Below are 16,024 nucleotides of genomic sequence, written 5' to 3'. Positions count from 1 at the left end.
GTGCCTTTATAGTTCGCAATCAAGCTCGGCATTGTTTTTGAAAATGCACTGTAAGGTTGTTATAAAACTATCTGTGTTATAACAATAAATATAAAAATATATGTTATAAAAAAACAAACAGAAAAGTAGTTCAATGAAGCTTGTTTAGTTTTTGTTGATGAAAGATGTAACAAAATGCTATAAAACCATGCTAGTTAGGCTGTTTCAAGGGAATTACTAATAAGTAAGTAGTCAGTTATTTTGAGTTGGTGATCTACGTTAAACCGTTCTTCGTTAATCCGTTGAACTAAAGCCTTCATGAATTCGGTTGGTGCGATTTATCCATGATCCGTTTGATTGGATTGGATTATCTCCACGAGAAACTCAGTTGACCTTTAAACATAACCCTGTTGGAGTATTTTTGCAAAGCAATTCAATTATCGACAAGTGCGGGACACTTGCTTTTACGATATTGCCGCTAATCTAGTCTGTAAAATGAGAAAAATGGCAGATATGTATCTCGATCGATTCAATTTTCTCTATCAATAATGAAACGTAAAAGTACTTCAACCACCGAAGAATGGTGAATAATTCCAGCCATTCATCATGCCCCTAAAACAGTCCACCTTTCACCGGTAATGAAACGACGCCCATCCTATTCAATCCCTCTCGTGGTGGACCCGGTTGCTACACCAAATTGAAATCAGATCTGCCTGCGATCGTGTGTGGGAAGATCGGCATCCGAACGGGATTCGCGCACTTGACGGGATCACGATGTAGTTTTCAAATTATCAACACCTTTCCCGGACCTGGACGCGATCGTGACTAGACTTCCTGAGCCCGTACAGTGTGCGAGCGTGATAGAAACATTGCGGCCACGCCAGTGCACCTCTATGCATATCGAAGGTGTTCCGTAAATATTGTGTTAACACCGGTAGCATTAGAAGCGCCAGATCGAGCCCGCTGAAAGCAAACCGTCAGCAAATGACTGGGCAGAATGACTGCACCGGTAGGAGCGAAAGCCCGATTAAGACGGTGCAAAAAAGATCCTGCACTCTTCGGACCAAGCTCGGACCCACGATGAATTGACAGGAAGCGAAGAGGCTGTCAGCTTGGAAATTGAATTGAAATCATTTACCCAAGGATACTGCTGGCCTGTACTTAGGCGCTTTCGATGAATGGCGTACGGTGGAAGCTCATCATGCATGGAGCGGAAAGTCAGTGGCACGATCCGCCTTCATCACTTCTTAACAGTCGTCACCGGGCCCTTCAGGGACTGCATATGGACGTGAGCTTCTCTTTTCTCTCATCAGCAGCTCAAAACGATCGATCGACTGATCGATGCGATTGATTGATGGAAGCCGTTTGAGGACTCGATTGCGGTTCATTATGGTTTATTGGCATGTTTCGGTACGCGCTGGGGCCCTTCTTTGGAGTGGCGTAATTAATTTAGCGCAAATCACTTGTCATGTCATGGGGACGATGCTCTGCCACATCATCACGACCGATCGAGGGGATTGCTGTATGGTTGTGGGTTTTCGAGTTTTCCTTCCTCAAGCACACGCTCCGGAAACAGGTCGGGGAAGTGGCTAATGACCTGCAATGCAGGTTATAATTTGTTACCATGTAAAGATTATCATCCGACGGTACAATTATGCAGTGCAGTAGCGTTTGTGGCCGCTTAGTGCTTAATAGCCAATCAGTAACTGCTCATAAATGGTAGCTAGCCTTGGTTTGACGAATGGGAACGATTTGATACTCCGATGTGCGGTTACGAGAAGATCTGCGATGAATATCAGATTTGTTTTTTCAACAACGCTATTTTCTTTTACATGTGCACCTTTACCTGCCTCTTTTGGTGGAACTTTTTTGCTTCAAGACCATTGCGTGTCCTTACACCGCACAAGACTATATATCTAACGCAGCTCGCATGCACACGACTGAGCCAAAGCTTCAACGGCACGATACGTCTCGAGGAAACAAAAACGAACTACATGAAAACGCGATGAAAAAAGGCACAACGCCTATCGATTAATCCCTTCAGCATAGCGACACATCCGACGATATAAATCTTTCGCCTTTCAACAGTTGGATTCCGTTGTCGTCAGCGGCATGCTCCAGACATTCCAACCTTGCATGGATCATGCCGTGCGGCACGTATTCGTGTGTGAGTGTGTTTGGGATTTTGATGCGAATGTCCTGCATGGCATGGAATAAAAACGCCATCGACTCGGCTGGAGTCGGCAAACGTATGAACGAGACAATTAAGACATCAAACACAAGAACTAGTAGAGGCAATGAATGGGGCAGCGCCCAGACCAACCAAGCAAGCTAGTTATATGGGCAATGGCATATGGCATGCTGGTCTAAATGAGATCGCATGGGTATATTTTGGAATGTGATAGGAATAGATCCCTCGGCACAGATAGTGCCCCCCGTGGGACGCCGATACAAGTCTCGCACGCACGAAATAGAAGCCAATCTCTCGATCGAAGATTGTACCTTCGGAGATGCCGACGGATTAAAATTAATCGATCGCTCGAGGGAGGTGTGCGAAGCCATAGTTCAATCGTTTGTGGTTCACACGAGAAAATAAAATATCCTGAGTTGACTTTTGTTGCAAAATTAAATAAATTCCTCTTTGTAGGATCATTCGCAAATCATTTACGTTAGAAAACTTGCATCGCTTGGTGTTGCTTGGTGCATTCGTTTCGAATTAAAACATGACACTCAAGCACGCTGCTCGTACGCTGATTGTATGCAGCAGGTTGCGAAGGAAAATACCGAATTCGAGGCGGAAAAGCACAGCAGTAAATGTTGCAACACTTAAACAACGGCGTCCGTCCCTTGTTGGACGCCGTGGGCGTGAATGGCGAGCGTGAATTTGTATCCGCATCAAAATACTGCAACATTGTAGAGCCAGCGTTCCGGTTGCAATCGGTGCCGCACCCGCGGTCACATTCCCAAACGCGTTCGCGCGCGCATACATGCTTTATTTTTCGTTCCCGCATCATGCGAAAGATTATCGGGCTGTCATATCGTGGTCATAAGTAGCGCGATAATTGCGGAGTTGCGGTTATGAAAATAAACCTCAGATGCCCGGTGGTGGGTTGTCACAAAAGCACCGATCCTCGTTCAACGAGCTGTGGTTAGAAGCCGTCCCTGCGGCGACCAGCGAAATGATGCTATGCCAGGCGAGTTCCTGCAAGGCTGCCTAAGCATATTTGCCTAAGCAGCACGTCGCACTCCATGCATCGTTTTGATGGCGATTTCTGGCTAAATAAATTACGGGTTCTCCTTCTAGTGGGACGCACTCGACGCGTCCTGTCACCTTTTCATACCCTCGTGATGCAATCGGTTAATCTAAGTAGATGGGGGGGAGATTTATTACGACATCCCAGTCAGCGTAAAAAGCTATGAACGAGAAAGCTATGGAAAAATGTATTACTTAGTACTCGCAACCACGCACTAATGACCGTCATGATCGGAACTCGATGGAATGATGCAAAAATTCAATTACATCAATTCAATGATGGTTGATCCGATGGTCGTTCGAATGTCGAGCTGGATCTTAAAGATATGATGATGAACTGTATTGGTGCTTTGTCAACGTCGACTCCCAACAACACTGTTACGCACGTTGCTTTCGATTTTTGTCCCAGCCGTTGGAGCTTGATGTCTCATTTCACGATCGCTTGGCACCATCCTCATCTTCCTACGTACTCTGTCGCTCCTAATGGAGCTGTGGCACGTGTCTCTTCTCCTTTGGACCGATCCACGGTCCCGCAGACGTACTGCTTGGCAAATATTTTATCAGCAGAACGATTTTTATTGCCTGATCTGCGGCTTTTTGTCCGTCCGGTCGACTCGCTAGGTCCCGGGTAGATTTTCGTCTTTTCCCGACTGGCCATAAATCTTCCGGGCCTGCGCGCACCGACCACCACCACACGAAGCGATAGGATCGACATGAGGGAATTTCCATCCCAACCTGTGCGTCTGAGTTTGAGGTCCCTGGAAATGAGCTGTGGTGTGCATTCGCAAAGCCGTATAAGAGCTGAACTAGGGTGGAGTGAACTATTCGGCTGGTGGGGTCGAGAGGTATTACAAAAGTAGTAGAAATGGACCATAAATAACACTTAACTTTAATACGGTGCAACCGATCGGTGCGGCGGGACATAAATCATGCATTATATTAATGTGCATTTTCTTTTTCACTTAATTGTGGATATTATCAGAGTATTACTCGCCCGTCGTAGACTCAAGGAACCTGCTCGATGAAGACCTAGACCCCGGCAGTGGTTCCTTTGAAGTCGGGTGAGTCCTCCTCAGGATCGAGTTAGTCGGTAGATCCACCATAATCACGTATCTGCGATTCGGAGGACATATTATTATGGATGCGGTGTGTCGTTGCGGATTGTGACTTGCGACGGCATCCAGGACGATGCAGGTTGGTGCATAGGCGACATAACGGGCTTCCTGGCCGGTTCGTGATGAACGGGAGGCTTTAGAGGGCGCCACGAGATCATGCAATAATTATCACTTCCACCTAGACTGATCGCGAGCGGAGCGGTGGAACAGAGGAATGTTTAGGCAATGTGTCATTAACTAATTAACACGTTATTACCTAATACGGACGGTAATCAGCGGGTATGATTCCCACGGCGAACCTGATCGCTTTCTCACTCTCAGAAGGGTCCGTCGGAATTCGTGATGGAATGTTCCTCGTCTTGTACCGAGGAAAAGAAATCCGGATAATGTCGCAAACTATGCTGCAGCACCCTTCCGATGCAATTAATGAAACCCTTACATTGTTACATTGCGTTAATGCGATCGTGCGTTGTCTGCAAATGTTACTTCTATCCATCCCGCTTGGTTTCGAAACAGGTGAACCGGTGTTAATATGCCTAATCCAACCAAACTGGCTATGAAATATGGCGTATCGTGAGAAAACCACAACCTCCAACTGAACAACATTGTACGATCGGTAACATTTGCTTTGACACCCCCACTCCGGCGTACGGCTGGATTTAATTCATCAATAACTGCCAGAAGCGATTCAGGACCCGACCCCGATGCCTGTCGCACCACATTTAAGTCCTCGACGACGATGGCGACGTGCAAGCGCTTTGGGGGAAAAAAAGCTTTAATCGAAACGCATGTCTAGTGCTCAAAAGCGTCACCGTTTAATTAAAACTTGTTCAATACACTGTTGCACCCGGCGGCCGTGTACGGCTTGATTGCGTTAATCGTCGCGTTCGGTCGAAAACTTCCGACCCGGAGGTCGTTTTGCACGCCATCGGAAGTCTCGACGGTTCATCGTCGGCGGCTTTCATCCCGCAAACCTGCCGCGGGTGATGCCGGTGGCCGAAGTTGATTTTCTCCTCATCCACAGCGAACTCTGCGGGTCGGTATGAACTGATCGGGAAATCACGCGCCCGAGAAGGGCTCAAAAGCAAAGAGGATCATGTTTTCGGTCTTGCTAAATCGAATCCAATACTGAAGTACATGCTGCAGCAAGGGTGCTTATCTTGCGACCGGCGCGCTTCTTGGCCACTGCATCGAATAATCAGTGCTGTTGATTAATAATGACAATTAAACACTATCCCTTTGGCTGTCTTTCGGCTGCCCCGGCATAGGATCGACTCGATCGGGTTTGCTCTTTAACCATTGTACCCCGCGGGAGTGGTGGGTTGGCGTAGCAAAAATGACTTAAACGTTTTTATGCTGTCCCTCCGGTTTGCCATTTTTCACAAGCACCCAGGTAGGGTTGCGCGCCTGTTCCGAAACGCGCCCCCGAGGCTATCTGAGGCGCAGTTTCCAATTGCCCCGCGCCAAAGTTGATCGAAAAAGGGCCGCTGCGGTAGCTGTCGTTGCAATTAGTAAGGATTAAAACCCGGCAGGAACTAGAAGGGACGTGGGTACGTTTTGAGAGAGCGAAAAAAAAGCAATCTGTACCTAACAATAAAGCGAACCCTTGCAATGCCACGAAAGCAATGGCACAATCGCGCGGGAAGCCGCCGGCTGATCGGAGATAGGTCTGAAGGGAGCGCACTCAACACTCGAGCCCTTGCGCCGAGGATGCTCGGAGGCACTCGATCGAGCATCGATTTTATCGGTGCCGGGAGGCTTGTCTCGAGCGTACCTGACCGCGCGCGTGTTTATGATCGAGCTCAGGTACAAGGGATCATCGGTGGGGATGTTTGTTGGCCAAATCGGATCCAATCTGCTCGGGAATGGGCTGTGCATTTAGTTAGCTTGAGATCTTTTCGACGTACTGAAATGAAAATCAATATGCCCTGAGCGGGCATCTACAACAATGAAAATAAACGCTAATTGAAGTCGCGTTTAATTTGTCCAACATGCAATTAATGCTGCACGTGTGACAAGTGTCGATGACTCTGTCACGATGCAAAGTCTTAGGGATCAAGAGAAAAAGGCTGGGAAAACAGTTAATAGATAATTTAACAGAAATCAACCTATTTGAAACTATCATCAACAGGGTGTCCTCAACAATAGCGTGTTGAGTTGTGCACTGCTCCTTGGTTAGAGGAATTAATTAAACAATTATGAAACACTTGCTTCTCGCAAAATCATCCCCACGCGCACGGCATCGTCAATCAGCAGATTGGAAGCGTCGACAGAAGTGATTCCATTTAAACCGGGTTTCGTTTATTTAGCGAAATAAATCCCACAGATGGCGCGATCGCACTCGATCGCCAGTGGCCGGGAAAACAGGATCACGGTCGCGTATGATCGTCTCGACCACAAACAGAGCTCATTATACCGTTCTGCCCTCGGGTCAACCAGCGCAAAGTGTTTCATGGGCGCCGCATGATACCGCGATTCAATCAATCTCCAGGCGATGAGGCCACCGCAGCTGCTTGCCTGCCTGATCGGTCGGTTTGCATTCCGTTTTCACAGCCCCGAAAACCACTCCATAAAGCGTACCCGCCATTAACAAGCCCTTCGGGAAGCCCGTTAACTGCCACGCGGATCCCGCTTGCGTGCGAAGTACAATTATTATTTTCCCATTTTCAACAGCCCCGATAGCGCCATCTCGCGATGCTTGTGATCGGGAAAAATGTGCTGCCGCCTCGAGGGGCCATCGCACATTTGAGCTCCGGTTTTGAGGGGTCTGGAAAGCCGTCTTCCGGCTCGAACATTGGGCGTACCGGAGTGGCTCATCCCTCGAGGGCGCATGGTTGGCGTGAGCGTGTAAACGCTCGTGCACGATTCGAGTATAGATCGCTAATCAAGTGCGAAATGGACTGACGGCTTGACAAATTACAATCAACCGCTAAGAGGGACACCCGCCTTTGATTGCGTTTTACTGAGCTGTAATCGTTTTTTTATCATTGCAAACCAAGCCCCGGTGGCAAAGGATGGCAAAAAGAAAAGCACGCCATTAATATACCATTGGGAGCAGCAATTATTATTTGACTCTACGCCAAGGATAAATCGTAATGCAATCGAGCCCAGATTTGGTCGCTGCATTTCCCCCGAGCATGATATTTAGTTATTAATGCTGCTTAATGTCGGGGCAAAATGATACATATTTCATGAATGAACTCCTTAATGCGTAGATATACGGTGGGTACTTTCTACATCTTTGTTGCGGCAACAAATCTCCCAACAAGCGTCTCTCGATTTTGAAGTACATTGTGACGGGTTATTACTCAACCACTTGACCGTGGCCATGTTTGTCTAATGGCTTCCGCGATTTGAAATCTATCGGCAGCTTCGACTGCCAGCGTAAATGCAAACACGGATAGTTATGAATGGACCGATCTTTCTCCACCGAATGGCGTGACACGGCTCATTTTGATGCGGTGCAGTCGTCTCAGCTACTACACGCTCGTATAAATCGCTTCCTCTGCAGCTGCTAACGGCGGACAAGTTTTATAGACCTCCAAACAGCTGTTTTATCGAGCTATCAATAATATTTCTCCTTCCGCCTCTAAAACAGGCCGGTCCGTTGGCTAACCCGTTCGGGCACGGCTCCAACATAGATCGAGCCGAGGAGTGAGAACTTAATCCAACTCCAGCACCACGACGCCGATACAATGTTGCACTGTTTGGATGACTGCACCATTCCGCGCACGTGGTACCGCACCAAGACCGCCTTCAAATTGACTATTTATTGCCTTTTTATCTCGTTGATCCACGAGCCGAGCCTCGCGCCGAGCCGACGGTTCCGTGGGCAGCCATCTTAATCTCGTCTGCAAGGATATGCCAGCCAGACGGACGAACCGCTAGCTCGCCTTCCGTTACGTTTAATGGTGCATCAACGCATTGACACGGGCAAAATATGAGCCGCTTCCATTGCTTTACGACCGTTTTTTTACGGTGCGCTAAGGTGCGAAATGGCACACTGAACGGGCGAACGGCGCGTCACCGCCCGTAAAACTACCACTCTATAAATTTCCATCTCATTTAGCTGCGCGCGACGACGGCGGGCTTATACGTGTCGTAAAGGATGAAATTGGAAACACATTTACGGCTTTCGCGCGCTTAACCTCTGCTCTGTGATGGCGAAGACGCCGTGACAGTGAAGTGGCTACTAAATCACGCGTGGTTTCATTTTCGCCCCTTGCAATCCGCGCAGAACCCTCGGGAGAAAAGCGGGGACGAAAATCTAAGCGAGAAAAAACCCAATCATGCGCTCCCGATTTGTTGATAGATGACGAACAACACTCCACCGCTAGCGAGAACAATTACACTATCATAAATATTCATTGCTGTCGTTTAATTGAATTCGGGACATAAAAATCGCTTTGCATAATTTATTGCACGCTCGCCTGGTTTTTTATGCTGCCTCCAGCGCGGATGCTGCGGCACGCTAGGGTTCGCTGCTGAACTCGAGCGTGTTGGGCACACTGCGCGAAAGGAGGTTTTGTCTTTCGCTCTCCTGCCGCTGGCTAGCTGGGGTGACTTTTTTGCCGCCATATTCCTCGAACCCGTGCCCTTTTGCTCTCTTCGACAGGTATCCAGGACAGACGCTTAAGGTGCTTCTGGCACGGCAGAGCCCGCCTGGATTCAAACGGTGCGGTACCAAAGTGAGCGAATCGAGCTTTCGAGCTTTCAAGCAGCCTCACCCGGGCGTGTCGCCGTTCGGTTTTGCGATCGTGGCGATCAGCTCGGGTAGCCGAGAGAAACAAAGCGCTAAATTATGCTGCTCGTAATTTATAATTTTTTCATCTCGTCCCACCATTCTGGGATTAATGTCAAACGGCTCATAATTTGGTGTTTGAAAACCGATTCGTTTGCCATTATGGGTGCATTTGCTTACATGCGCGAGGCATGTTCCTACGAGCGCTCAGTATTTATCAAAACTGCATTAAAAGCAACCGCGGATCGTAAAAGTTTGGTGCAGTTTGAGCCCTACCCTGCATCAAAACGTGCTGATGTTGGTGTGCAGCATACAATGGATCACCGAGTGCATGTTGCTCGAAAGCGTGCCCAGTACCTTCTCAACGTGATGTTCGGGCTGGTTCAACCACGCCGGTTGTTGTCATTACAAGTCCCCAGGCGCACGTGCGCGTCCTTTGGTCTCAGGAACAGCCGACCGAACGACTACCTAGGGGAGGATCACCCGGGGTGACGATCGCGTGCGCAGAGGTCAGCAACATCGTGTCATCGTGCCGATAGACTACCGGGAAAGCGTGCTCGAAATCTGAAACTGAACGGTAGCGATCGCTGCGCCTCCCGAGTGAGATGCCAGTTTGTACGAATGCATTTAAAGAGCGATGCAAGTATGGGCTGCTGTTGAATTTGTGAAAAGAGTCTAAACTAGCGAGCCACTGGCCGGTGAAAAAGAGCGACATTTTTCGCAGGACACAACCCCAAAGACGATGGTATCTTGTCAACCGATTACCAAATAACTCTATCGCCGAATCACGTCACGAGCGACACACTTAATTGCATTCGGTTTGCATCTCGATTGTTGAGCGGTGGCAGTCCAAAAAGATCAACTGGCTTTGTTTCAATTCCTCTGTTAGAACCAGAAATACCCGTTGCTCTTATCTCAGCTCCAAAATCAGCCAACCGAACGGCAAGTAGTCGTCGTGGATTGCGAATGCAACACCTGGCTCCGAGAAGGTTTGTGAGAAAAGCGGGTCAACGTTTCGATATAGTTCGGTGCATTCCACCAAGCTTCCAACTCCCACCAAGCTCAAGTAACTCGCTTGCGCCGCACGCTAACGATAGTTATGATTTATAAATGCGAATAAATTAAAGATCGCCTGCAGGATGGCAGATAAATTTTCCGCCCAGTGGCTCCCGCCATCGAGGGAACGATCATGGTTAGTGACACGATTTTGGCGACTTCCTCGCGATCACCAAATCCCGGTAAAGTTCAGCGCTCGCTTGAGGCCAACAAAGCGCGCTGTGGCCGATCAATCTTTTGCGGTATTCTTTACTCTAGAACCGAGAGCCTATCAAAGCACGCCATAGAACCGGGTTGCCTGGAAGCCGAAGGGTGTCAAGAAGCCCTTTACTACTTCGCGATCGTGCCGTACGGGTCTGACGCCGATGATGGAGCCCACAAAATCAATGCATATCTAATTATTCACGCGTTCGCACTCTGGAAAAGCGCTCTTGTGCCCAAAGACAAAAGCTTGAGCGACCCAACTGCTAACGAAGGAGCTACTGAACGGAACGCTATGCTCGTCATTCGCGGGCTTAATTTAAACCGATCATGATTTAGATGCTCCGGTTCGTGTCGGTTAGGCTGCTGGTTGCGCCATCGGTTGAGACTGGCTTCAGCATGAACCACGGTGCCGGTTTGTGGTTGTGTTTCGTTTGTTCGTGGCACGGTTGTGCCCTGGAATCGGGACAAAGTTTCAATTAATTTAATTCCGAGCTGCACAAATCATGTAATGCAATGCTATCGCTTGCTGAAAATCATCGGAAAATTGAATTATGTAGCTCGCGGAGCGTGTTCCTCTGTGCGCGGTTCGTGCCTTTGAGGTCTTGGAAAGGCTTTGCTTCGTGCTGCGGTGCCACCAAATCCCGCAAACGCTCGATCCTCGCAGCCGGGAGCCTGAAACAAAACGGTTCAACCGACACTTTACACGGCTCATTCGGTGTTTTCGGTCGAACATATATTTTCGTACTTCTGCGGGGAAAATATTGTGACAGCGTGCCGTACTTATGGAATGTTTATTTTATCCACTTCCTCGGGAAGTAATTCATCCGCCATGCACGCGATCCGCAACACTTAACGCGCCTCTTCAGCTCGAGCGGGTGCGAGATAATCTTCACGTGACATGAAAAAGCTTAATTAAAACTAAGCGTCCACCCGTGTCACTCGCGCCCTTCGGGCTGGAATTTTTGCAATTTGTCCGTTGTTGCTGGCGTTCCTGGGTCCTTCCCTGCCGAGCCACCGCAACGACTGTCACTCACGGAATGCGCGGGAAGAATCTTTGTTTCACTCTGCAACCGGAGCCGGCGCAGGAGTCGCGCCAAACTAGATCCGCGTGCGTTTGCAAATATTTATGGATGCTGTCCACGCACTTGATCTAAGTGAGTCTCGGCTGCAGCTCAGCCGACGGCGTGGTGGTTTTCATTTTTGTCCATCCCTTTCTTAAGTGCATTTTCTTTCCGCTTCGTGTTGCTTTCATTCTCTTCGAGATCACGCGGTGTCTCACCAGGCGCGATGGTCGGTTTATGGTTACTTCGTACCATCTCCAGCTGTTTTTGCGAGCCTGCCGAGGCTACGAAGAGTGCACAACAGGACAAGGGATACCATCGATGGGACAGTTGCGAAATGACACCCCATGGCAGAGATCACATGTTTTGCGGTTAATTCTGGCTCGAGCGGCGATCGAGGTAGATCGGATTACAGACGGTGTTGGGCCACGTTTGCTCATCATCGTCACCCGATCGTGGGTTGGTGGCGCGATATGCCCACCTGCTGGCACGGCTTGCTGGCAGCTTGTGCCGCCTGGCATGCTTGGTATCCGTTTATCCCAGACGCGGGTGGAACCGGGTTCCGGAACCGGTTCATCGTGAGTCACTCGCCGACACCGCGAGTGACAACGGCGTGAATAAGTCGATCCCAACAGGTGAAAGCTAATGAATTATTTTTGGAAGCGCGAAGTACTCAGAAAAACAAATTGTAATTTAACACTGACCCGCTCCAGGTCGAGATGGGACTTCCCGGGTGGCAGTGGCAGCGGTGAATAATTGCTCTTTATCTCTCCGACCATACTGCGAAGATGACGATATGCCTGCCGCGAGCCCTTTTTTGCATATTATCTCGTGGCGCGCGAGGAAAAGGCTTCGCAGCGATAGGGTGTAATAATCTCGCCTGCGCTTCGGAGCAGAAATCGAGCCGCGAATGAACCTCCGTGCGAGGTTTATCTGTAGCACGGTGTGAAGTGCCCTAGGGGCGACTCTGGAACCTTTTTTATCGCACGCTTATCGGATGATAAATTTACAAACAGGACGCGGCTACTGTCCGGCTCGCCAGGCTTCAATTGCTGGTGGTTGACCTTTCGATGGTGTAGATAGCTTAGCGATAGCGGTTGACTTTGAGAAGTTGAAATAATTAAGCCTCTGCCGGTGTACTCCGGTGTAATGCGTTGTTTAAGCAATTATTTTCCTTCGATTAATAAATGTGTCTTCGAGGGCGAAAATCGCGGCTGGAAACAAGATAATGGTGATCCCGAAGAGAACAGAACCAAACCAACGAGTGTTTCCTTCGCATCTCCAAACACGGAGCGCTACGAAACGAATGGGATGCTTAAGGGTGGAACAAGCAAAACTAGGAGCGAAAGCACGCGAAATCGATAGCCCTGTGGAGGTGAAACAATGGTGGAACGGTTGACTCTAATGGCCCATCGAAAAGGCAATGCAAATCGTTTAAATAAATGCTTCACCCGTAGAATGCGGCGAAGATAACCTAATGAATTATTTTTGGTTCACCCGCACCAGGAGCATGGGACCCGACTGGATCGATAGAAATCGCTCACGATCGCCTTCCGCTCCGACCTGGGTGTATTTTTCAAATTTGCATATCATAATTTTATGGTCAGCCCTAGCCGCAAGGAAGTGCACTCGAGAGCCGGCTCCTCATGCCCACAAGCCACATCTCGTGGTGGAATCTCACCGCTTTGCGCACGAAACCGGAGCATTTTTAAATATGCATCTGAATGCTTGATTAAGGGTGGGTTGGCTGGCTTGCGCCACCCGGTGGTCTCGAAGTGGCGTTTAGAGGCAGGTCTGGTAGCCAGTAGTCGGCCCCGTGTCGTTACTTGCTCGGACAATTCGCTGATAACCCCTGTATGGAAGGCAGCTCATTGGCCCTGCATTTGTGCCAGGTTCCTTGAGACCACGCGAGGATGCAGTTTTGTCGCGTGTGTGGTATGGTCCGGGTCCGGCAAATCGAACTGCACAATCGCAATCGATTACTCGAAGTAAAATTGTGACTAAAAGCGCAGCATGAATAATTTGAATATTTATAATATGCACACTCGCTCTCCCGATATGGCCCTGCCGTCAAATCTGATGCTGAGTTCTTTTCCACACAGACCTCCCCAGCGGCTGGTGGGCCGATGACTAATGAGGGTTGACAAATTTCACGATTTTCCCTCCCTGCGAGTGGTTTCGCTGTTCGAAGGACCCAAAACGGCTCCAGTTGGTGATGGATTGTTGAAACAATCGGGGCGTTATTTATGTTACCGGCGTGATCGCTGGCGGCCGATCGCTTACATGTCATGATATTTATTGGCCGGAATGTGTTTGATCTCGCGGGGACAGCGAAACAATAAATAACATCAGCACGATCCGATCGTGCGCGATCAGAACTGTGACAGAACGAACAATGCTTCCGAACGACTCGATTTGCTCTATGCGCCCGTTGATCGAGCATGATTTAACATAACTGATAGGCCTACGGGAGTCCTGCAATCGATCGAAAATTTGTCAACAATCCATCCTTTACCAAATCGATTCACTGCTTCATAAGCTCGATCGAAAACGGAAAGAAATATTCTCCCGAAAGACGCATGATCAGACTGGAACGAATCACAAGCAATGAGATCCGCATGTTGCCATATGCAAATGCAGCCGGAATGTCTACATGAAGCATACGACCTAACAGCTCACGGAATGCAGATTCACATCCGGTGGAATTGGAAGATACGATGCTGCTATCACCATATGCAAATTGCAGCCTTATCCATGTATCCGTATGCCGTGTGCAAAACGAGTTGTTTGAAGCCAATCTAATGGATGTAACTGTCCCAATAAATCAAAACCGTAACGTACCGCGTTGTACGAAAAAGGCAATGATACGAATCCATTACATCCGTCGTCCACGACCGATGCAGGACTAGCCCTGGCCGGACCAACAAGTCTACTGCGATCATTCGATTGATGCCGACGGACCAGTGGCCAATTTGCGAACCGAAGGATTATATTATGGGATCTCCTTGAGGCCAACTCATGACTCTATTCAATTGCGATCTCCGGGGTTGAGATCCGGCGATGGAATTCATCTCGCATGACGAACGCCCTCAGGGGTCTGGCGATACTCCGGGCTTCCAGGTGGTGTGGACAGAACGAATAAATAAATCAATAAGCTAATAAATCTATTGCTACTCCCTCGATCCAGCTCAGCTCAGTTCGATTTAGATTCCGCGGGGATGCAAATGGAAACAGTTTCATCGACAGTTGTCGATCGTGGATTGAACTGTTTGAATAGACGAACCCTCGTGAGCCTTATCTGGAGTCAAACCTTCAGACAGAGGGCCCAGAGAGTAATATATCACATCCTCGCCAAGTATTCAATAATTGATCGTTTAATTATTCGCCAGCGGGTTTGCATCGATATCTCGCATGCAAAGCTTGTTATCATACCTCGACTGCATTCAACAGCAGGATATGATTGAGATCGTTCAGTAATGGTGATTATTGCTCGCGATCAGCTGGTGCTGTGTTGAGAAATGCTGAATTCAATTGGACCATTCCTCAAAATGAGAGTTTCGTGCTAACCTCATATTAATTTCTCATTACTTCCTATCGCCGGCAGTTAGCAGGCGTGAAACAAACACCGCTTGGCTTTGCCTTTTCCCAGCAGATTTGTTATCCATCGGATAAGCTTCATGAGGAAGGGATCTGGAATATAGCTACCATTATTTTGGAGGTAGTACTAAACCTCCGTTTCCGAGTCACTCTCCGATAATGCAATTAATCGCAACGAGTGTTTTGAGTCAGAAAATGGCCACGATATCAAAGTTCACGATGCCAGCCTCGGTAACCATAAATTACAATCCACTCACGAATTAATCACCCTCCCTATAAATCTATCGCTCACAGCATGGCTCGGTCAACAGAGCGATTGCGTTTTTTTGCTAGCGCTGCGATTATGGTCCGAGGAAATGTCGCTGCATTTAGTCATCCAGGTGAGTACATTTCAACGCCCTCGGGTCGTTGCAGACCCTAGCGAACCCCCGCACGTGAGCTCCATGGGATTTGTTGCGTCCATGGGACGGACGATGTTTGCGTCGCGTTTGGCTTGAGGCGTTTGTGAGGAGAGGTTGAAAAATTCAATAAATCACACGTTGCCTCCGTCTGCAATGCGCCATGATCGTTGCAGTGTTCGGACGCGTTCACGCGCACTAATTGATTACTTATTTAATTATTATTTATGTTGGTCGGCTTCCTTACACGCGACCTCTCGGCACGTTGATGCCGCTATAGTTTCTTTCAGAGCTGCAGTACGATCAACGGAATGCAGCTTCCTGTTAGCTGAAGGAAACATTGACCTTTGTTTTCATGGGTAAATAATTATTAGATTTGATTGCCATTTTGGCACGAATCGTTCTGAGGGAATCGTGCATTGGCAGTCTACAGTAATTATTTAGTGAAAAAGAGACTCAACAAGAAGTCCATCTTTTATATACGGTACAAAACCAGCAGCTCACGAGTCGCTTGGTGGAATGCTGCAACATATTCGGCGCGAAAGCCAAAACCAGTGAACCAAGCCTTGACCGACTCGATCGTTAGTCCACTGAGCACCATGCAAGGGAAAACGAATCTC

Source organism: Anopheles nili, chromosome 2 (assembly GCF_943737925.1).
Source record: "Anopheles nili chromosome 2, idAnoNiliSN_F5_01, whole genome shotgun sequence".
NCBI classification, from domain to species: Eukaryota; Metazoa; Arthropoda; class Insecta; order Diptera; family Culicidae; genus Anopheles; species Anopheles nili.
The sequence above is the reverse complement of the archived record's forward strand: the minus strand, read 5'-3'. Positions refer to the sequence as shown.